Source organism: Panthera leo, chromosome E2 (genome assembly GCF_018350215.1).
Source record: "Panthera leo isolate Ple1 chromosome E2, P.leo_Ple1_pat1.1, whole genome shotgun sequence".
NCBI lineage: Eukaryota > Metazoa > Chordata > Mammalia > Carnivora > Felidae > Panthera > Panthera leo.
In genome coordinates this window covers 51911200-51934715 of record NC_056693.1, presented here as the reverse complement: position 1 = coordinate 51934715, position 23516 = coordinate 51911200, and the positions used below count along the sequence as shown (strand labels likewise).

Here is a 23516-nt window from a genome sequence, read left to right as displayed (position 1 = left end):
TTCTCCAAAGAGACAGACAAACACAAAAACAATTGCGTGGAATCAAGTTTTGCGAACATCACGGAACCGCTTCTTGAAGCATTCCAAATATACGTTTTTGCTAATTAATTAACAAATTCAAGCTGGTTAAATAAAACCTTCTTCCAACACCTCCTATTTAATTGCAGTTTGGCACCAACAAATATATATCAAAATTATAGTATTTCCCCTGACAGGAAGCTCCTTCCTTCCACACACTATTATGACTCTCTGCAGAGTAAGCCAGAATTGCTGACAACCTTGAACACTGCGACAACAATATTACTATACTTGGCAAAGAAGTGCCCTTGCGGCGAGAGAAAAGCTGTAATTTTGACTGTCACTTCACATTACACTAGATATTATTTCACTGTATACACATGCACACACTCACAAACTCTTAATAGACTACAGTTTTCGCGCTGTCTGCCTTTCCAATATAAATGGCAATATAACACCAGCGCACCGCCAATGGGATCCCGGCGAGAAACAAATGGTTTGCATTATGGAAACATCGTCGGAGGATGCCTTTTAAGGCATATTTCATTCCTTTGTCCCCTACTCACGCCGGGTACACCCCAGCATCAACTTCGTAAGCTAATTGCTTTGATTATCAAAAGAATTTCAATTTTTTTTTTAACCTCTGTAGAGGACAAGGTTATCAGTAACAAATCCTAGGCTTGAAAATCCCCATGACATGTGGCCAAGGAGGCACCACATGATTCTTAACGTTTTGGACACTCTTCAAGTCTGATGCCTGATTTGGAGAATTTCCAGATTTCAAAACGCATCCTTCCCGTGCATTCATTCTGCTTTTCTCTCGGCGAGGAGGAGTCTGTTAAGGGGCAGCGACCACTGGCCACGTCGCTGCTGAACCAAACTGGCACACGCACAGCGGCCCCCACAAATCCCGCCAACTCTACACACCGTCCCTAGCAGAGAGCAGAGCGTGTCTCTGCAGAGAACTGAGTGCAACATATGCTTCCTCCCCTCTAAGCTCACGCTGAAGCAGATTGGGCCGGGCTCCCTACTGGGCCCTGCCTCCACCCCCAGCTTTGATTTACAAGATGGTAAGGTGACATTCCCTCGATCGATCTGTCCGGGGCAAGGAATTCTGTGATGTCAGTGGGAGCTGCAAGTGGGGACCTCCCCACAACCCAGAGCAGAGGTCAGGAGGACTGAAGAGGTGGAGGCACGTGCAACGGGCCCCAAGGGGAGATGCTAGACACGGTGGGGAGTTGGGGAAGGGCATGGCTCTGGACCTCGCCTTTAGGAAGGGGTCCGCCCCTCCTATGCCCCTGGGAGGAGAGCCACGGAAAGCCCGGGCAGCCAGGCTGTCCGACAAGGAGACAGGAGCTTCTTTCTGTACTTAATCGCTGCCGGCCGCCCCCACCTCACTCCGGTGTTCTTTTCTACCTTCAGATCACGATTTCCAAATATTTAAATAAGATATAAACTCAACTGCACTGAATCGAGGGGAAGCAACAGCCAACTCTGCCCTCCATCGAGGGAACGCACCCGAAACTTCACCGTGTCTGCTGACCACACCAAATTTAACAAGGTTCGCAAATGAACTGGAGTAAGTTTCCCACAGTGACACATTAATAATAAGTTCCTTATCCCATCTATCCCAAGCCATGAATATGTAATGTTATAAAATGAGTCCTTTTCACACAACAGAACCTCAGACGTGAATAAATAAAAACTATCCATCACAAGCCTGTGAAAAATTAATGAGAGTTCGGAGACGCGAGGAAAAATGGGGACTGAGGAGAGATGGTCCAGTTCATAAAAGCCTCCCTAACTTTCGGGTGGTAAATATCCTCGCCCCCGCCCCTCGTGCACTGCCAGGTGAGGGCACAGGACAGTGACGGTCCACCCCACCCGCTGGGGTCTACTCAGCATCTGAGGACTTGGCTGCAGCACGTCACCGCTGGGGTCACGGCCACACACGCTTGACTCCCATATTCTGACGGTGACCCCACCCACAGGGGCAGGGCCCGGGCCTCTTGATCGAATTATTTATAGTTCACGACCAACCTGCTTCCAGAAGGATCTGAGGTTGCTCACGGCCGTTAGGAGAACGGAAAAGCAGTAGGTTGCTGTAGGCACAGCTAAATGCTAGGAGACGGGAAAAGCCCTGATTTGTCCGTCTTTCCTACGAGTTGCTAGGGACACGTGGCACATGTCATTTCCATTGTCATTAGCAGCACCATCAATGCCACTCACTGGCGATGTGCCCTCAGCCACGGCTGTGCTGGTGCCATGCATAGATGAGCCCTCAATCTCTCAGTCTTACTCCATTTGACGGACTGGGAGACTGAGTCTGAGATTAAGGAACTGAACTTCCCCACAATCGGAGAGCTGGTGGGGATCACACTCAAAGAAAGGGGGTTCTCACCCGGGGCTACTCGTTACCACTCATGCGATGGGGTGTCCTGATACCGCTTCCGTAACCTCTCATACCCACTAAAGGGCCTTTGATGGACAAACCACTGGGGGTGAATGTCTTTTTCACTGGATTTTTCTGGGGCTGGAAGTGTTGTATCAAGGGACAATCGCCATAAGCAAGATTCCACAATGAACCGATCGGGGCAATCCTGTCGACCCATCCGAGCCCTGTTCTTCCACCTTCCACTCCAAAGAAGAGACAGCGAAGTACGTGGTTAATGCCACCATTACTCAGAGCACCCCATGCTGTTTTGTTTTTAACTCTCTGCTTCTGCCTGGGGCGACTGCCTCACCACCCTCTCCACCTGCCTAAATCAGTCATCCCTAGAGATGCACTTTTGTGTCTGTGACTCCCAGTGTGGCTGAAGAGGCCCTCCTCCGCTCCACCAAAACCCTCGGCACACTGCAGCAGGGAAGCCGGAGGCTGCAGGTGATGGCTGTGGACCAGCCAGGCAATGTCAATGAGGAAGGTAGGGCAGGTGACACCCCAGGGTGTGTCACCCCTGGGGGAGGGCAGGTCACCCCTGGGGTGACACCCCAGGGACGGGCGAGAGTGAGCTGACCTGGAGTGGATGCCCCCTGTCCCTCCAACTATGACAGCCACTGAGCCCAGCTCAGCTCTGCGAAACGTGGGGCCAGGGTTCCCGGAACACTGGAAAGTTGTGGGGGGAGAAACCAAGAATCAACGTTTTGAGTAAACGTTCTCCATTTCAAAAAAGAGGGGTGCCTGGGTGGCTCATGCAGTTAAACACTGACTTCGGCTCAGGTCATGATCTCACGGTTTGTGGGTTCGAGCCCCACATCTGGCTCTGTGCTAACAGCTCAGAGCCTGGAGCCTGCTTCGGATTCGGTGTCTCTCTTTCCCTCTGCCCCTCCCCCGCTTGACTCTCAAAAATAAGTAATTGTTAAAAAAAAAAAAAATGAAACATGAGGGCCAAAAAAACACACTTGCAGGCTGGATTCAGCCATGGTTTAGATCTATAGTCAAATCTTCTCTCCGCAGGGAACGGTGTGTCAGCCACGTGTAGGCAGGGGCCTACCACATGGGCAGCACTCACTGCTTCCCGAACTGAACTGATTCACATGGTAACCTGAAACTAATGGACCAGAAGCACAGGAAATTAATACAACCAAAAACAGACCAAAAAAGGGGAAAAACTGTCGGGCTACTTTTGAGAATGTTACTTTTCATCTCTGTAGCCAGTAGGGACTCGGTATACTTCTGCAGAGGGCTGCTTGGGAATCCACGAGGCACTCAAGGAAAAAGGATTTCTGTTACTTTGCCTTCCCCAAAGAGAATCCCCGATCCAGGGAAGGAAAGCAGTGAGGGACAGGTGAAACAAGAAGTCATCGGGCTGAGAGCTGGCTTAGTAGTTAAAGTCCAGAGTCTAATATGCCAGGAAGGACACAGAGCCTGAAGCCAAAACACAGGACTATGCTAGAAAGTAATCAACCCCTTGTCTCTGAGGCACAGAGACTCAACATCCTTACTCTGATCAGCAACACGGAATACCTGATGCAAAAAGATCTAATTCTGCCAAAATCCTACAGGGCTCAGGGGCGCAGGAAAAGTACAGCTCAAGGAAGACAGGAACTATGTACTGTCTGAGCTATTAAATGATAGAAAACTATGTAAGGTATGAAATCTGCAAAAAGAGGGGAAGCCGACCTAACTCTGACCTCAAGGGAGTTTACAAACCAGTAGGGAAATCATGAAGAGTTCAGAAACTAATATAATACAATTTGTTATATGCTAAATGCACCAAAGACCAAAAAAAAAAAAAAAAAAAAGGCATTTGGAGGGTAGGAAAAGGTGGTGCTAACTCTGAGCAGCTACAACCTTGAAACAAAAGGGTTTCAAAGCATGGGCAGGAGTCAGACATCAGGAGACAGGAGGATGGTAGGGGAGGGGGCAGGGAGGGTAAAAATGGGGAGTGCCATCCCAGCAGAAGGAACAGCAGGAAACGAACAGAAGCAAGAAAAGATTCCAGTTCAGCTGAAGTGCAGGGTACAATGGGAGAGTCTGTTAGGATGTTAGGAATGTATTTGCTTGTAATTTGAAAATCAGCCATTTGCAAGGCAAGCAGGACACCTCAGTTAAATGCGGGGTTCTCCAGTCCAAATCGGCCAATACAATCATGCCAGGACAAATTCCTTCCCGTCCGCATCCCTGAGTGCCAGATCTAAGTCTAGATGCCGACAGATCACTTCCACTTGGAGGCCTCACGGGAGCCTTGAACCCCACACGCTACTGTGGACTCCTGTGTTCCCATCCACTCCTTGTCTTACATCCCACATCATGGATGGCTCTGTGCCATGCACTCCACGGTCCACGGATCACTAGCCTTCACCCTTCCTTCTCCACTGGCCTCGCTTATCACCCCCTACAGGTGGTGACCATATTGTGCTGATTTCACCTCCTTCCTACCTCTCAAACCATCTCCTCCACTCTGTACCCAGTGCAACCACGTTTGTCCAGACACCTCTCGCCTGGGCGACCTGAAGCATCTGACAGCAGGCCCCTCCACCCTCGTTTCTCACCCAGCTGCCAGAATGGACACCTGCAAGGCAGGTCCCATAATTTCACACTTCAGCTCCAAATTCCTTCTGTGCCTTCTATGGATGTAGTAAACGTCTACTGAATGAATGAGTTGTCTGAATACATGCTGCTCTCTGTCTGGTCCAGTGGAGGCCAGGCTCAGGGCGGAAAAACACTTCTGTGCAGGGCTGGACAAGGAACCAAGTGAGTTAATCTGATTTCCACACCACCCTTCAACACTGGTCCTTGGGAGAAACTTAGCAGGTGCAGCTGAATGGGGAATACGGTGGGAGAAGCTGACTGGGACCAACTCAGGGAAGAGTTAGATGCCAGCAAGTTTGGACTTGACTGCTACCCAAGGGGAAGCTCATGAATGGTTTTCGTCGTGTGGATGCACCCCGATCTCTACTACGGTAAGGCAAAGGACAGCATGAGAGGAATCGATTTCAGAAGGGATCCTGAGAGGTGCAGAGACAGTTCAAACATTCTGCCACTGACAAAAGTGAGACACAATGCTCAGAATTAGAGTGGAGATGGGCGGGGTGGGCCGGGCTGCAAGAGATTGCCAAGGAGAAAACACCTGCAGTCAATGACCATTTACTGGGGTGCCTCTGAATTTGAGATGGAGCCCTGATGACAAACACTCAACTCTTCACTGTACCTGCTGCTGAGGACATCGCCTTGTGGAGGTGGAAGGCAAAAGGAAACCATGCTGCCCCATTTCTCACTGGCTCGACCTTTCTAATTGCAAACAACAGGCATAGAGTGTCATGGAGGAAAACAGCATTATTCTTATTGTGATGTAGCGTTATTACTCTAATTGCCCTTAGGAACAGCTACAATGTCAGTGGACATTTCCCATCACCCACGTAAGGTGCTTGGTGCTTTACAGGAACATCTCATTCAGTCTTCAGAAAGCTTGGACTTACTCTGCAGGTGATAAGGAAGACACTATTATACCCACAGCGGCAGATTCAAGATGGCCACAAATACTTCGACACTTCTATCTCGGAAAGTGGGTGTATGTCTGTTCCCCTTGAATCAGAGTGGGCTCTGTGGCTGCTTTGGTAATACCATGCCGGTCTCTAGGCCCAGACCTTAAGAAACTGCCAGCTTCTACACATCCTGTCCTTTAGAACATGTTCTCTGGAAGCCCTGAGTCACCACATACGAAATCTGCCTCCGCTAAGACTGCCATGTCAGAAAGCCACGCACAGGCATGGGAGGCGAGAGGCCCAGGTGACCCCAGTATCCTAATCACCCCCAGGAAGGTGCTATGCATATGAGTGACCACCCTAGACCAGCTGAATGCCAGGAACTCATCCACCAACAGAGCACCACTGAGTGACCTCGGTCAATGCCACAAGGAGTAGAAAGATTCATCCAGTTGGGCCATGGCTGAATTCCTAACTCAGAAAAATCACCAGACAAAATGAATTGGTTGTTGGTCTAAGCTTCAAAGTTTAGGTGTAAGGTGTCATACAGAAATAAATAAATCCATTTTCTTTTTACAAATAAGCTAGCTGTGGCTCCAAAAGTTTGACGAGCTTATCAACGGTCTCCCGGCTGGGATGGGAACCTTGCTCTGCCTGACACGGAAGCACACAATGTGTATTAGGTAACCCTGAAAAAAAAAAAAAATAAATAAAATAAAATAAAATAAAATAAAATAAAATAAAATAAAATAAAATAAAATAAAATAAAATAAAATAAAGCCAGACAGGAAAGGCAGACTAACAAAATTTCCCAAGCTCTTTGGACTGCTTGCTCACAAAATGCCTCACCAGGCCCCTCACCGCCCCCCCCGCCATTAACTTGGTAGAAAAGGTTTTCACTGCTGGAAAGACTGAGCTCCGTAATGACCAAGAAGTAAAGGCAAATCTGAGGACAAGAGACAATCACTCATCCCAAAGCCTCCTCCTCAATGGGGCAAACAAACACTGAGCTCCCATCAGGAAAACAAGAAAAGGGGACATTTAACTGAATTACTACATGCGCTCTCTGCCTACACCTAGATTTTGAAGAACTAAGAGCTGTATAATTCTCATGACTGGCTCCCAGGATCTTTCGAGATTTCCAATAATATTCAAATGCTAAAGCAGCCCAGGGGTGATAAATATGGCATGCTTCTAGGTTACAACAATATGAAACTTCAGCAGATTGTAGTTTCTATGAACGAGATGCTGGAAGCAAGAGTGAGTTTACATGGGCTTGTGATTTGCTCTGACAAGATACACACGCTCATTCCTTCAACCTAAGCAAAATTCCCAAGACTAAAGCAGATTTGAAAGTCAGGTGGACGAGAAGACCATCTGTAGATGGGATGATACATAAAATCATCAAAAGTATTTTTTTTTTTTAAATATGACTCAAAATGACATAGAACAGCATCCACAGATCTATTCTCAGTTACCTGGAAAATGGGATTTAAAGTAATGGGCTTAATATGGGTGGACTTCCAGAGTTCTATGAGATAACATAAAAATCTTCATTTAATATCAGATTATCCCAGATTAAACAAACAAAAAAGTGGAAACCACTAAAGACTGGTAGGACTATAAGACGATGGGGCCTTTCAGAGCAACTGTTTTACCCAAACAAAAACAAGGAATTTGACAGTGAATCTGCTTAAGTTTCCAAGGAAAAAGTATTCTACCTTTTGCTTTTTTTTTATAATGTTTGTTTGTTTTTGAGGAGAGAGAGAGAGAGAGATGGGGCGGGGGTTGGGTGCAGAGAGAGAGGAAGACACAGAATCGGAAACAGGCTCCAGGCTCTGAGCTGTCAGCACAGAGCCGACGCAGGGCTCAAAGTCATGAACCGTGAGATCATGACCTGAGCCAAAGTCAGGTACTTAACAGATGGAGCCACCCAGGAGCCCCATCTACCTTTTCACTTCCAGCTCTTTCACGATGGATCGAGGGATATGGAGCACCTTAAGATTCCTCTTCGGTTCCCTTTTATGTCCCATTTTAGAAGATACATCATCCTTAAAGGGGCCAAAGTATCTAGATAAAGACCAGACAAATGTCCAAAAAATACACAGGCCCATCAACGTAGAGGAAGTGATTTATAACCAACATGAAGTATTAATTTAAGAAAGCTGTAAAATATTCCAGCTCGTCACTTTGAAAATGGGCCAAAATAATGGCTGCCTTTGCCGTAAAATAAGCTGTGAAAAGAATATCAGCGTTGGGGCCAGACGGACTTGGGATCTGAGTCTTGGGACCAACGCTGATGGTGACACAACTTTGGGTAAGGCTTCACGCTCGCAAGAGCTTCCATGTCTAGATCTGCAAAAGGGAAGCCCACCGCAGAGGGCTACAAAGAGCACGGAAAGGCACCTAACAGGTGCAGAGTAAGAACTCAAGAATTTGAGTACCCATCATAGTGAGGCAACAAAGTGTTAAGAACATGGGCCTCAGAGTCTGGCAGCCTGGGTTCTAAAGGGTTACTGCCACCATTCATTTACCAGCTGTGTGACCTTGGGTAAGTTAACCAGTCTCCCCATTATAATTCAGGAAAAGACGGTAATAAAAGCACTCTTGTGCTCACCTGTATGAAGAGAATGGAAGTACGCACCTCACAGGACAGCTGTGAGGGTGAAGGGCACTAGTGAATGGACAGTATACATAATTAACAGTATTTCAGTGTTTGCTGTTATAACTGTTGTACCTTTGATGTATCAGACGCTGTACTTACAGCTTTCTCCATATCAGCGCTTAGCACATTTTTCCTGTAAGGGGCCAGTAAATGCTTTAGTAAATACTTTCGTCTATGGGAACATATGTGGTCTCTGTCAATAGTCTTTGTTTTTATGTTTTTGTTTGTTATATTTTCATGGGTCTGGAAAAGCAGGCTTGTGGGCTGGATTTAGCAAGCAGGCCACAGTTTGCTAATGCCTACGTAGCTCTTTATAACCTCTGTTATTGATTTGGTAATCTTCAAACTGTGAAGAATCTAAGATTTCACCCTATTTGTAATCTAAGCAGCCAGCTGCCACGTGTTGTGAGAGCTAGTAGAAGACACGAGACTCCAGGGTCAGATACAAAGTACTTGTTGCTCACAACAGTGCAAAGTCCATTTCGGCATCAGCTCCAGTCACCTCTGTCCCCCGGTCCCACAAGGCTGATGCACAACACGTGGATGCTGTGCCCTTACTGGGTGTGAGTCATGGAAGAGAAACAGTGAGACGAGGAATCCGAATCTTTTATCAAGCAAATCAACCTCAACTTAGTGCTGGAGGAAGACATTATCTTCCATACACTAGAAAGCAAACAACCCTCCCCTCTGCTCCCATAGGAAACACTATCTCTATCTTGCTGTGTTCTTTACTCCACAGAATTCCTTGAAAAGATAGTCCAAAACGAAAGCTGTCACTACCGTTCCCAAGATGTGCAAAGCCAGGAGAGACCAGAGGAACTGTTTCCCCACAATGATCAACGGAAGAAAAAAACCAAAGCTAACTAACACTAGCTTAATCTGAAGATCCTTCCTCTGAACTAATCAAGCAGATTTATATTTTCTAAACAGTGCTCTCATGAAAAGGAAGTTGGCCATGTCAAGGCTCATGCCACTGAGATTAAAAGTTAGATCATACACATCTTTTCTGCTGAAAAAGTGCCTTTAGTTAAAAACAGAAACCAATTTGTAAATGTGAATTAAATGCACACTCTGCAAAAAAAAAAAAATCTGGTGAAAGGGGAAAAAAAATTCTTACGTGTAGATATAAATGTTTCCTGACAGACGTAAATGAAAACTAATATGGTGACATTTTTCAAATTAGCCATTGGAAAACACTGTGTCCGTGTGTGTGTGTGTGTGTGTGTATGTGCGCTTTAAACAGCCTAAGCATTTTTTCAGTTAGGTTGGTCTAGGAAAGTATTTATGAAAAGGATAATAAATAATTAATTCTACTGGCTAGGAGCTTCAACTCCTTTCTGCTCCGACAATATACATTGAAATGCTATTTAAATTATAGGAGCAAATTGATTCAAAAGGCTTCCATTAGTGAGCTGGCAAACAGGTTTGAAGCTGGCTAATAAATTTTAGATAAAGATATAGCCTTTGATGAGGACGGCAACGCCAGAGTGCTGAACTCCGAGTCACCAGTTTGTTAAACGGTGGCTGAAGTCTAGATTTCTCCCTGTCTCATAACTCACTGTGTTAAGCATCGGCAGAATCAAACCGGAGTGAGTGCCTGCTGTGTGCGCAGAGGCTGCTTACGGGGCTCGGAATAACATATGATCCAGACCTTCTTCAGTGTCCCTTCCCGAGTTTCTGTTCTATCGGGTTTTCCAGTACATTAATCAAGGATAATTAGGCCCACCTGTGACATAAAAAAGTTCCACCTATGATATGCCTTGCAGCCTCAAGTCATGTCTGAGATATCTATTAAGAAAACTCCTTCATCAAAATCAAGAAATTATGTATGAAGCTCTTAATTCCATTCGGACACATGTCCTTTTAGCAGGATGCAACCTGCTGGCCTAGGTTACAGAATATCATGCAACTATTGAAAAGAATATGTTGAAACTGTACTTACTGGCTGGAAGGCAGATCTTGTATACTATCTAGGGATGGGAACGTATGTGTCCACTTACTTTGGAGAAAAAGAACACACTCTTCAGCGTGTGTGTTACACATGTGAACGTGAACAAAGAACATGCAAGAATACACCAGCTATTAACTCTGATTACCAGGGAAGGAGGCAGGGTTGAGGGGAGGAATACAGAGTAAAATGAGGGAGTTTAAGTCCCCCTTTATACAGATCTATACTTAAAAAAAAAACACCTGCTCAAATAAGCATGCATTTCTTTCTTTTGTAATTGAAAAAAAAGAAATCTAAAACCAAAGAAACAAAATTATAAGATGGGGAAGCCACTTATTCTCTTCACTTATTTCTACCTGGCTCCTTTGGGGAACCTGCTCAATGGCTGGACTAGCTTTCTTTCCATCCTCCCTTCCCCCCATGTAACCCACTGACCATCCTAGGAGATGGTGGGCTAGGAGGACGCAGTTTGGGAATCACCTAAACCTGGAAGGAAATTCTGGCTCTGCGTGGTATTGGGTCATGCGCTTCCTCTCCTGCAAGGGCAAACCTATTGCTGGAGCGACCGTGAAGGCAGGCAGCAGGATCCTAGGACAGCCAGCTCTGGGCAGAATAGGCCATGCTCAGCTCTAACGGTGAATCGGGCTGATAACACTGAAGCCTGTGACAGGGAAGTGATGACAGAGGACTTCAAATGTTATACAGTCTCAAGTTTGCTCCACTTACCGATGGTGGGGAGCGGAAGCGTTTTTTTGTTTCATTTTTTTGTTTTAAGGAATACCATATTCTCCTTTGCTCCATTCCACGAAGTCATTTATGCAATCCCAGGCTGCCACAGGAAGGGCGGAATTTACAGATGAAAATCCCAGAGAACTTTTCCTAACTGCACAGGGACCTGAAGGAGCCCGGGTGAGTAGGAAGAAGGCCCGCCAAGGCCAGTCTCTGAAAGAGACCATGGCCAGTGGGCCCCCATGGGCCTGATGCACATGCCTGGGTTTCCCAGCCGGTGACTGCATTCCTCGGGGGCTCAGCAACGCCACCCCCAGCAAGGCACACAAAATGCGTTCCCGTCGGACCGCCTCCGGGAAGACTCATCAAAGTTACTGACACTTAACACTCACCTTCAAATTTTAATGGGCTACAAAATAAAATACCCAGATTGTGCAAACGGAGAAAATGAAGTGAAAAGTTAGAGTTATCCATTTTTAATTAAGTTCTTAATTATATCACAACAAAACAAGCAATTAATTTCCGCGCGGCTACATTAACCACTCCACACTTAAGCAAGGCCAAACGACTAAAAAGTATGTTCTCTTCTGGCTCAGATAAACAGAAGATAGAAAATTACATGTGTGTGCATGAGGGAGAGAGGGGGTGAGGGGAGGGGCAGAGAGAGAGGGATGGATGACGGGAAACAGTAACTGGCATGAACCCAGCATTTATCAGGTACCAAGTGATGTTTCAAGTAATGAGTCTAACGACATGTGGTCATTCCTACAGCTAATCCTCACGCAACCCACAACCCGATGCAGTGGGTACAATGTTACTTCCACGTGACTGATGAGGAATCTGGAAAAGAGGAAAATCAAGGCGCTCGCAGTGTTGTTCCTGCCACGAGCCAGTGCAGAGACGAGACGGACTCGTGGTCTAACTCCAAAGCCTTTTGGTGACTGGTACGCTATCCTGCCTTCCCAGGAAAGCAACAGAGAAGAACAAAGGCAGATGTGGGAAGCTACAGGAGGGGCCACCAAACCTCTGCCAAGAACCAGACAGTAAATATTTTGTGGGATTGGGGGGCCATGAGGTCTCTGCCCCGACCGCTGAACTCTGCCATCATGGTACAAAGGCAGCTACAGACAACGTATAAACAAAGGAGTGTGGGGCTGTGTTCTAATAAAACTTTATTTACGAACACTGAGGTCTGATTTGCATTTAATTTTCACGTGTCACAAAACACTATTCTTCTTTTGATTTTTTCCTCAAACATGTAAAAATGCGAAGCCACTCTCAGCTCTCGGGCTGTACAAAAACCCACAGCAGGCCAGCCTGGGCCCACGAGCCGCTATTTGTAGGCCCCTTTCTGTTAAGGCCAATACAACATAAGGAGATGCGCTTGTTTAGGGTTTAACATCAGACAGGCCTGGGGCTGAGTTCTGTAACCTTGGGCAAGCTCCTTCACAGCTCTATGCCTCAATTTCCTCGCCTGTAAAATGGGGTAACAACACCTACCACATCATTTTGTTTTAGAAATAAAATTACACATGAGGCGAGCCCAGGATTGTAGGACACAGGACAGACAACTTCCTTAGGTATCCCATTCCCTCGACAAAGCACTTACGGAGTCCCTATTTTCCGCCAGGAACTATTTGAGGAAGTGGGGAGGCAGCTGTGGAAAAAAAGCAGACAAAACTTTTTGCCTCATGGAGCCGTCCTTCTGGGGCCAAGTCCTCCCCCGTGGGTGGACCCGGCCCCCTGAAGAATGAGCCAAGACGCTGGGGTGCTGTTCTGTTGTTAATCATTCCTTCCAATGTCGCCCCACCTGCAGTGCAGGAGGAGTCTCAGGTAGGGGAGAACACAAGATGGACACTGCATGGATGTCAAAGAACTCCCACTGTTTTGAGGAATCGGGCAACAATTATGCTCCCTTGGGATCTGGGATGTACGAGTAACAGAAGCAGTGAAGGGGCGCCCGGGTGGCTCAGTCGGTTAGGTGTCCGACTCCTGATTTCAGCTCCGGTCACCACCTCGAGGTCACTAGATTGAGCCCCGTGTTGGGATCCGTGCTGAGCACGGAGCCTGCTTGGGATTCTCTCCCCGCCCCTCCCCTGCTTGCACTCACTCTCTCGTGTGGTGTGCGTTCTCTCTCTCTCAAGATAAATAAATAAACATTTGAGATAAAAAGAAGCAATTAATGACGAGAGGGGAAGAGCAGGAGCCAGAGGTAACCCCACAGGCTTTCAAGGCAGAGCGCCATGAGCATGATCTGTGCCCCGGGCTGAGGGCATCCCCGCGTGTGTTCTCCAGCCCCAGTTAGGCTCACTCCTAACGACTCACGGGAATTCCTGGTCCTACCCTACGAAGAGGGGCATAATTTGGGAGAAAACGGAGAACACTATCATCTCCTAAGTAGGGTGCAGGGAGGCATAATTTCCCCAAACACATAAGAATAAAACCTCTTAACTCCTCTCTCAACACCCTGATGTGATGGCCTGAAAAAGCCTTTCAGACGGGTCACTGGGAGGAAAGTTGCCTTGTGGCCTATAACTCACCTTATCCCAAGTGGGTCCCCGGGGCCGTCCGTGGTGATGAGTAAATTAACACCAAATGTCACTTCAGAATGATCAAGACCCAAGAAGCGACCTCCGTTACGGCAGTCACAGATACACTTAGGGCGGATGGCCGGGAGCGAGCCACCCAGAGAAAAAAGGCACACTTCACCGCTCTACAGCGACAAGGTATCACAGCCAAACATGCACTTGTCGGCTGCATTAAGGGAAAACTCTGGAGGCGGCAAGCAGGCTGCAGTTTCAAACGATGAATTACAGCAAGGCTGTTTCCACACGGCCGGGCCAGAGAGCATGCCGGTCAGTCCGTCCCACGGAGAGGTTTCTAGAGCCTGGGACTGGGCCTTCTTGGAGGCAGGTGGGCAGGGGGAGGTGGACACCCTTTCCACTTACTGCAGGTAAGCAGATCATCCCAGCAGGGTGTCGGCTCGGGCTTTCTCGTCGGAAATTATAAAACTGAAAACCATTTGCGAGGAACAAAACGGGCCAGTGGCCCCTTCTCTTTTTCTGTTTAAAGCCCCTAGCACCACGTCTCTGCACAGCCATGAAAGTCTCACCTTAAGTAACAAATTGGCTGGGGCCAACAGGATTGATTAGGGTGCATTTAGTTACTGCACGACTCTAACGGACATCTGTTTTGATCTGTCCTGAGTCCATAGCTCCTTCTTCTGATGACAGCCTCTCGATCACCTCCGGGCCACCACCGCCAACCCCAAAAACTTCTCAGGGGGCCCGAGCCCACCTGCTGAATCAAGGGGTGAACACGTAGCCAAGCTGGACGAATCAGAAGTGGCCACCAGGACTGGTGTTCAGAGATGCCACATGAGTCGGGTTGGTCCAATGTGAGCAAAGACCTGGGCACGGCCTAGATCGACAGGGTAGAGAGAATCGCTCTTGTCTGAGGGGGCTGAGAGAACAGGGTTCAAGCCCCTAAGGGCTGGCTTGCTACAGTGTAGGAATGGAGAGAGACACAAGCTTGAATAGCCAAGCCTCCGCGTCCAGCCAAGATGAATACTACTTTTTGTGGTGGCCATCTGATAGTTTTCCAAAAGCCCTCAGAGAAGGATGCAAATACCTTCCCAGGCTACTACCACAATGGTATCAAGTCCCACATTTCTGACGGTCAGAGTGAGGCCATCTACAAACGACTTTTCTCTTAGCCTGTCACCTCCCTGCATCCCAGACCAGTCTGTCATTGATGGCCCAAGACTCAGTCGTCCCAGGACCTATTAATCACACACCATCTAAGACAGGGGATATCTTTGATTCCCCCTGATTCCCCGTCCCTTCCCCTCCGGCGCTCTCTTAACATTTTCATCGCGTGAACCTTTCGTGAAGCGGGATTTAGGCCTTATCTGCCAGAGAGTTAGCACCTTCAGAACATGGCGGACATCCAGAGACAGCCAATTCAATGACAGAATCTGCCTCCATTACCATCGGTGAGTCCCCAGCACACAGGCTAGTGGCTGCTGTATAGCTGATCCTGCGTAAAATTGACTGAATAAATAAATAAGCAAAGAGTTCTCCTCAAATACACTGAAGACACCTTGAGAGTAAAAGTGGCATTCTAGGGGTGCCTGGGTGGCTCAGTCTGTTGAGTGACTCTTGATTTCAGCTCAGGTCATGATCCCAGGGTCCTGGGATAAAGCCCCACACCAGGCTCTACCTGCTTAAGATTCATATTCATTCTCTCTCTCTTTCTCTCTTCCTCTGCACCTCTCCCCTCCTTATGCACTCTTTCTCTCTCTCTAAAATAAAAAATAAAAAGTGGTTTTCTAGAGCCCTCAATCCACAAAGAGGGCCAGGCAGGACACTCTGTACCTAAGAGATGCTCAAAATATATTTGGTGGATGAAGATAGATGTCCCACCACCAATTAAAAGCACTCCCAAGTTCACTTATAAACAACTGGTACTGTTTACAATTTATGGGGAAAACAGGAAGGAGAGGGTGTGTATATTCCGTGTTTCTCAAATTCGTAGAGGCCTAGTCAGACACGATGAGGCCTTGGGCCCTACCAGGTCTTCCAATTTGCATTATTGATCTAAAATATAACTTACACAGGCAAATTCTAAATGCAAATTGCCAGCAGGGGTGGAGAAAAACGTGAGGTGTTACAACCGTGGGCCTACGAGACCTTGCATCACATCACTAGAAAGGCGAAAATGTGACCGCATGCACGTGATTCAGAACCTGTGGTATCGCATCCAGGGCCTTGGACTGAGATCTCAGTACCGGGGCCTCCATAGTGGCCCTTACTCCCCAGCACGTAGTTTCCATCACAGATTCTTCTACAGTCAGAAGGCCCCATAACTTCAAGTATATCTGCAAAAATACAGACCCAGTTCAACTCAAATAAAAGACAAAACTAGGGGGGAAAAATCACTCCAAAAGAGGACTATGGGTGACGTTCTTGTCCTTCTTTTTCCTTCATGTAGTTAGGAGGACACCTTTTAAATAAAAAGCACTCTTGGGGAGCCTGGGCAGCTCAGTCGGTTAAGTGTCCGACTTCGGCTGGGGTCATGTACTCACGGTGCGTGGGTTTGAGCCCCGCGTTGGGCTCTGTGCTGACAGCTCGGAGCCTAGAGCCTTCTTTGGATTCTATGTGTCCCACTGTCTGCCCCTCCCCTGCTCATGCTCGGTCTCTCAAGGAAAAATACACACACACACACACACACACATACACACACACAAATTTAAAAAATAAATAAATAAATAAATAAATATAAAGCACTCTCTCTCCGACCCCAACCACCAATCACCGGGTGTTGAGTCTCTTGGGAGACTTTATGAATGGGGCAGCAAGTAGAGGGAATAATTTTACACTAGCTACACTTGAAAAGGGAAATCTGAGGTCCAGGCGCAAAGGTCACAACATGCACAACAGGCACTTCAGCAAGTCTGACCACGTGGACGGCCTACAAGCACAGATGAGAACATCAGAAAAGAGCTCACTTTGAGTTTACCAGGTGTATCAGCCCCAGGATCAGGACCCCGAGAACAGAGAAGGTAGCCGGGACCTTCCTAAACAAGCCATCCTCATGCATGAACAGTGAGGGCTGCCTTGGGTACCGGAAGGGGTTAACCGACCATGCTCCTGAAGACCAGAAAGGAATGGCTCGGAGAGCTACGGACCAAGAGCATTACAAAGGGGCAAAGATTATGCCACTTCTGTTAACACTCTAGGGGTGCAGTGGAAATGTGGTGGTACTGGGGAAGAGCAGCCACCCCCCTCCTAGTTCGTTCTGACTCCCAAGAAATGATCCAGAGTACAAACCTCATTTCAAATTCCAGGCAGCCGTAACTTTTCTGATCCATAATTTCTCCTGTCCCGGAACATTGAGACAATCCTATCCATCTCATAGGAATGCCGGAATGAATACATGAGAACCTGCATCGACCAACTAGCCTAACACTAGCATCCAGCATACATAAAGTAAGTGGTAGATATTATCACTACCATCATCCATCAGCATCATTAAGTCATTCAGCTCAGGGTCAAGGGGGACTTCCGGTCCACCAGGGGAAGGTTGACTATCACCCCCTCAACATGTTGTGAATATCTAATGAAGTACAGCTATGTTATCTCAGCAATGAAGAACTATAACTCCACAATCCACTGATTCCTCAAAAGCCCCAGCAATTTGTATTAAAGATTTCCCATCTTCAGGCAATACTTTTTTAGATTCCGCATTTTTCACAACCAAACGCTATTTCCAAAATACGTCCTTGGGAGCTTTCTGCATTAAAAAGGGAAAAAGGAAAAGACACTCAGCTGAGTCATATGATCCATCCTAAAGTTTCAAGTGAGTTTCGTTTTTAATTATGTCTCCTTGGAAACAAATGACCCACTGTCATCAAGGCAAGACCTCCTGACTAATCTCCAAGACTCCGTGGTACAGGAGGGCTGGTAAGAAAGACCCACCCTAGCCTAAAGCAGCCCCTAGGCTGCAGACATGAAAAAGTGAAAACAGGGGTGACCTTGAGGTATTCCTCTGGATGGCCAACTGTACATTTAGAGAGCAGGCAGGCAGTTTTCAGGCGTGACCCCAAACAGAACATGACTCTTCTAGACAAGAGCAGTTTAAACACTGCCTCAGCATGGACCACGGCTGGTCAGAGCAGTCCATGCAAAGAACTCAGGGAACTTGGGTCTCACTCTGCATGTACATAAAGCAGGGGCCAGCGTTATATATGAGGGGCATGTAACTGAATAAGAAGAGGCTGCGGGGGGCCTGGGTGGCTCAGTCAGTTGAGGGTCCGACTCCGGCTGAGGTCATGATCTCACAGTTTGTGAGTTCGAGCCCCGCGTCGGGCTCTGTGCTGACAGCTCAGAGCCTGGAGCCTACTTCAGATTCTGTGTCTCCCTCTCTCTCTGCCCCTTCCCCGCTCATGCTCCAACTCTCTCTGTCTCTCAAAAATGAGTAATAAACATTAAAAAAAAATTTTTTTAATAAAACAAAAGAAGAGGCTGCAAATCATCCATAAATTCATGGGGCTCTTGAAAAAGGTTCAAGAGAATGAGCCAGACAGGGAACCCGAGACAAGGCTCTAGTGAGGAGCTGTATTCTTAGTCACAAAAAGGCACTCATCTGCTCTCTTCGACAAGAGGAGCTAAAAGAACTTACCGGAAGCCACGGCACATCATTTATGGTAGCTACCAACATTTACGATTAACTGCAGTGGAATTCCATTCCAAAGGGGGGCTCCCAGCTAGTCCTTCTGTCTCCATGAAGGTGGAGGACTCTGGCAGGCACCGTAGGCAAGCAATTCGCACCCAGGCTGGCCACCCATCCTTAAAAACTGTGGGGCTCTGCATTACTGAGACCCATGCCTCTCTGAGCTACACATTACACAGTCCTAAAGCAAATGAAAGATGTCCCCACAGAATGAATCCAAGGTGATCAGCCAAGGCTGAGCCATCGAAAAGACAAAATGTGCGGGAGGCCACAGTTCAGTCAAGACGACGTGGAATATATATTACCACGTGTATTCAGATGATTGACAGCCAGCTCCTGCTTCCTAATGCTCATTGATTATGTATTAACAACATCACCAGCTTATTTTAGAAAGCATTATCTGCCAGGTAGATTCCTAAGAGCTATTTAAAGAAAACATGCACATTGCGGTCATTTTAATCATCATGGAAATTCAATCATCATGGAAATAAGACACGATTTAGATAGAAGTTCTATGTCCACCAATAAGTCCCACTGAGGGATGGGGTATTTCTGATCCAGAACACAGGAGATGGTAGCACCTCTCTTTGCATGACTGTAGCATCAAGTCAACCCAGTTATGAAACCCAAACTAATCACTTAGGGTAATTCAGATGAATCGCACACAATACATGCCCTATAATACCTAAACCGAATACGGATAAGGCACTGGATAGCAATCACAATGAACAATGTCTTTATCACTTTCCTTTTAAAATAGTTTTAATCTAAAAGAAATAAAGCAGTGGTAAGTACAACCACAGCGGGATACAAAAGAGAGTATTAAATTCTCCTAGGAAACCTCCCGATTTTAATTAGGGTGCCAGTAAAATTAAATTTTCCCAATTTCTTATCCTTGTCAACTCACCAAAAATGCTAGACTTGCTATCTTTAATGTAATACACTGAGTCATGAAGCTAAATACTCATTTGTTTATGTGCACATTACCTACCAGGACCAGCCCTATCTGAATCAAAAAAGAGGTCAACTGTCTCCACGAAATTTAAGGTTGTCACAATCTCAAATTGGGAACATTGGCTCATTCTGCAAACATTACCATTATCTCTGAAATAACTGAGCACAGGGGCGCCTGTGTGGCTCAGTCGGTTGAGCGTCCAACTTCGGCTCAGGTCATGATCTCGCAGTTTGTGAGTTCAAGCCCCGCGCCAGGCTCTGTGCTGACAGCTTGGTCAGAGCCTGGACCCTGCTCCAGATTCTGTCTCCCTTTTCTCTTCCCCTGCCCCACTCACACTCTGTCTCTCTCTCAAAAATAAACATTAAAAAAAAAAAAAAAAAAAAAGAACTGAGCACAACATCAGTTGGCTCATTTAGAAGTGGATAAACAAACTGAAATAAAATCGGTGAGCTCACAAAGCTTTTGTATGAAATCTAAACTTTTCTTTTATTGCCACTTACCAAGACACGAATCACAGGACAAAAAGGATAGGTTCGGTATTATTAAAAAAATAAAAATAAAAATAAAAATAAAAAAGTCCTCCAACTGGTCTGAAACTGATATAGTTCTACTACAAGCTTTCATTGTATTTAATCAGTATTTTATCCTCAAAGTCAATTGAGTAACAACTCTACATAATACTTATTAGAGAAATCTTATTAAAATCCTGTTTCCTCAAACGGACAATTCCCTACTCAAAAATAAATAAATAAGTAAATAAAAATCCCTATTCAAAAATAAAAACAAAAAAAATAAATAAATAAAATAAGGAAAACAATTCACTAAAACCTGCCCCCACCCTTATAGAAGTTCACATTCCTAAAACAGAAATATAGAATTTTCCTCGAGCTGATCTCAACTCGCTTTCCAGTTTTCTTGCACATCCCTGGGGAACACAAGCTCCATGACAGGGCGGGGGGGGGGGGGGGGGGGGGGGGGGGGGGGGGTCTTTGTTTCATTTACTGCTACATCCCCAATGCCTACAACCATGTCTAAAAACATCAAGTGCCATTTTGGGCTGAATGGGTGTCTGAATACAGTATTGGCCTGGGACCCACAGATGATGAACACCTGCCCTAGGCCCCAACCTTTAGAAAGCACCATACACCACACCCCCCCCCCAAAAAAATACACCCACTGGGAAACGCACTCATGCCCCCATTACCTGAGATCTGCTGCTGAGCACGTGTATAGCATGGCACGTACCCTAAACATCCACTCTGGTGACTGCCACCAGTCAGGCCCCAGAAAACCACTGCTCCACGTCTCTCTTACCCTACATCTTTGAAACAAAAGACCACTGTATCTGAATGCCCTTGTGGTTTCTGGTGCACTGTTTCCAAGTTCAAAAATAGAAAACGCTTCTGGGTATCAGGAGTATTTGAGTCTTACAAGCTTTTAGATAACAGAAAAGACAAATTAATTAACTTGTCAAATCCTTTCTCTCAGATAGCCTGAATCCGAAAGATTCTTGTATAATAAAGTATTGTGTCCCACAAGCACAGAGTATCCGTTTTCTTGTGTCCCAGTTCATGATGTGAGAGGTACTTAAAGACTGGCAGATACTCACAGCAGATGCGGGTAGTGGCCAATATGAAGGCCTTGCTATCACTCTTAATTGTGTGTATTTGCAGGACTAGATGTAACATGCATCAAGCTAGATACCGATTCCCTTCACCAGAGGGACAGTCCATGCGACAATTTCAAATTATTTTTATAATGATATGTGATGTGACTTAATTAATTTTCTTTAAAAAATTAAACTTCAAGGGTGCCTGAGTGGCTCAGTCAGTTAAGCATCCAACTTCGGCTCGGGTCATGATCTTATGGTCCATGGATTCGAGCCCCGCGTCGGGCTCTGGGCCGATGGCTCAGACCTGGAGCCCGTTTCAGATTCTGTGTCTCCCTCTCTCTCTGCACCTCCCCGCTCGCATTTTGTCTCTCTCTCTTCTTCTCTCAAAAATAAACACTATAAAATTTTTTTTTAATTAAACTTCATGTTTAAATAATTTTATGTAGTTTTATAGTCGTTTGAAAAAAGTATTTTATGAATCAACGAAAATGTTGATAATCTTTCATTTTTCATCTAAGTTTTAATAGATATTTTTAAAGAGAAACAACGTGAAAGCATACAACCACAATCTGAGATTTTCAACTTCCTACATTTGCTTTAGTTTATATTTTTGTGAACTGCATAGTATTTTATGCTTGGGGTCATCATAATTTAACTCAACGGTTAAATGTTTTTAGTGCTTCCTTTTTTATAGTATAAATAATACAGGCATAAACATCCCTATACATAAATTTGTGGATGTGTCTTTAAGTATTCCTTTAACCTATTTTTTCTACTTATGAAAATCTTAGGTGAAAAACATTTTTAAAACTTTTGCTAGTGACCTCCACATTAAACCTGAGAAATGAAATGAGGAGTTCTATTTCTTGCGCACAACATTTCAGAAAACCCACTTCTGCCCTGCTCCAATATAATATACTAACAGTTTTAACCTTTGTTAATTAAAGGTTAATTAACTTCGTGTATAAAGGGTGAATACAGTTTCTATTCTAAGCTGTTTCTTCCTTGCTAACAAACCTGAATATTTTCCAAATACTTATTGGTCATTTGAATGATGTTTTAGAATTTCGCCAATTGTCCTACAACTATTGTTTTTTTTAATTTTAGCTTGTTGATTCGTAGGAGCTATTTATTTATGAAGCAGATGAAATATATGAACAGACAGCTAAAAAAAAAATCCTATTACTAACTCAAACATGTACTTACAAAAATTATTCAAAATTGTGCTCCTTTTATTAATGTGGTGTTAAATTACTTTATGAGTTCTTGAAGATTCTTATTTTTGGCACAGTTGAGGTAAGGAATGAGCAGTTCCCTGTGTTTCCATCTGTGAACACCAGTAACAGTATTTGGAGGCCAAACACAAGTTTAAAGGAGACAGGGAAGTGAACTCTGTAAAGTGGAGATTTGTAGAGTGTGATAATGAGGCAAGTCGTTATGTTCTAACTGGTCTTAACTGTTCCATAAATGTTTCCTTTACCCTGTAAACTTTAAGGTCAAGATAATATGAGGAGCACTTAAAGCAAAGAAAAGCCATGTGGGCCTTGGCTAGGGAACATGCCTTTTGGGGGTGTGGGGGTGGGAAGCTCGGGAGGAATCTGGAATACTCTTTAACTGCTGTTCGAACACATAAAAATATATTTTCTTCTCTAGCACTACTGCCAAACTGAAACAAAGAACAACTAGGCCCTATCACTCACCTTGGAGGAATTTCCTAGCAGAGACAAGCCCCAAAGAGGTCATGTCCTGCTCTGCAAAGCAGAGCCCTGCCTGACACACGAAAATACACACGGCAAGCTGGGAATCTGAGGGATGATCCAGCTTTCCAAACAGCGAGATCACCTCCACAGGCCTTTGGTTTCACACCATTTGTGGTATGTTAATACCCATAAAGCGCCCGTCATTAGTAAATCGCCCAGCAAAAACTATATTTAGATTCATCGAGCCTATTTTGTAATCCCTTTGTTTTTTTTTTTAATCCCAGGGAACAAAGAGCTAGCAATATAGGGTAGAACTTACTGGTACTTTAAATTAACAGTAGAATTTTCTCCTCACCATTGTTAATGCTGAGATAGGCCTGGTTTCCTTTTTTGTAAAAGTGGCTAATATAAGCTTTTTTGAATGTCCTTCTAACCTCATTAGCAAAGGTGAGGTCAATGGATTATTGGTTAGTGCCTGAAACATCTTAAATGCCACAAGCCATGCCTTTGAAATAAAATATTTTTGATTACATGGAGGGTATGTTCATCCATGGGCAAGTCAGGATTCACAACTCCCACAATTAAGTCTTCCCTGTATCAGAATTATATACAATAGGGCTTGGACTTCTAGATATTTCTTTCACTAGGAAACAAAGTTTGGGCCATTTTGTCCATATTGTCTCTGATTTTTTTAGGCCAATAAAGAACAGTGGAGATATATTCAGTTCCTG

The 23516-nt window shown here is 45.5% G+C and overlaps 1 protein-coding gene across 1 annotated transcript in view; it reads right to left on the bottom strand.

Moving 5' to 3' along the window:
- The window catches only part of WWOX (WW domain containing oxidoreductase), a 974945-nt gene that overhangs the window by 815237 nt on the left and 136192 nt on the right, over nt 1-23516 (bottom strand). The window lies entirely within an intron of this gene.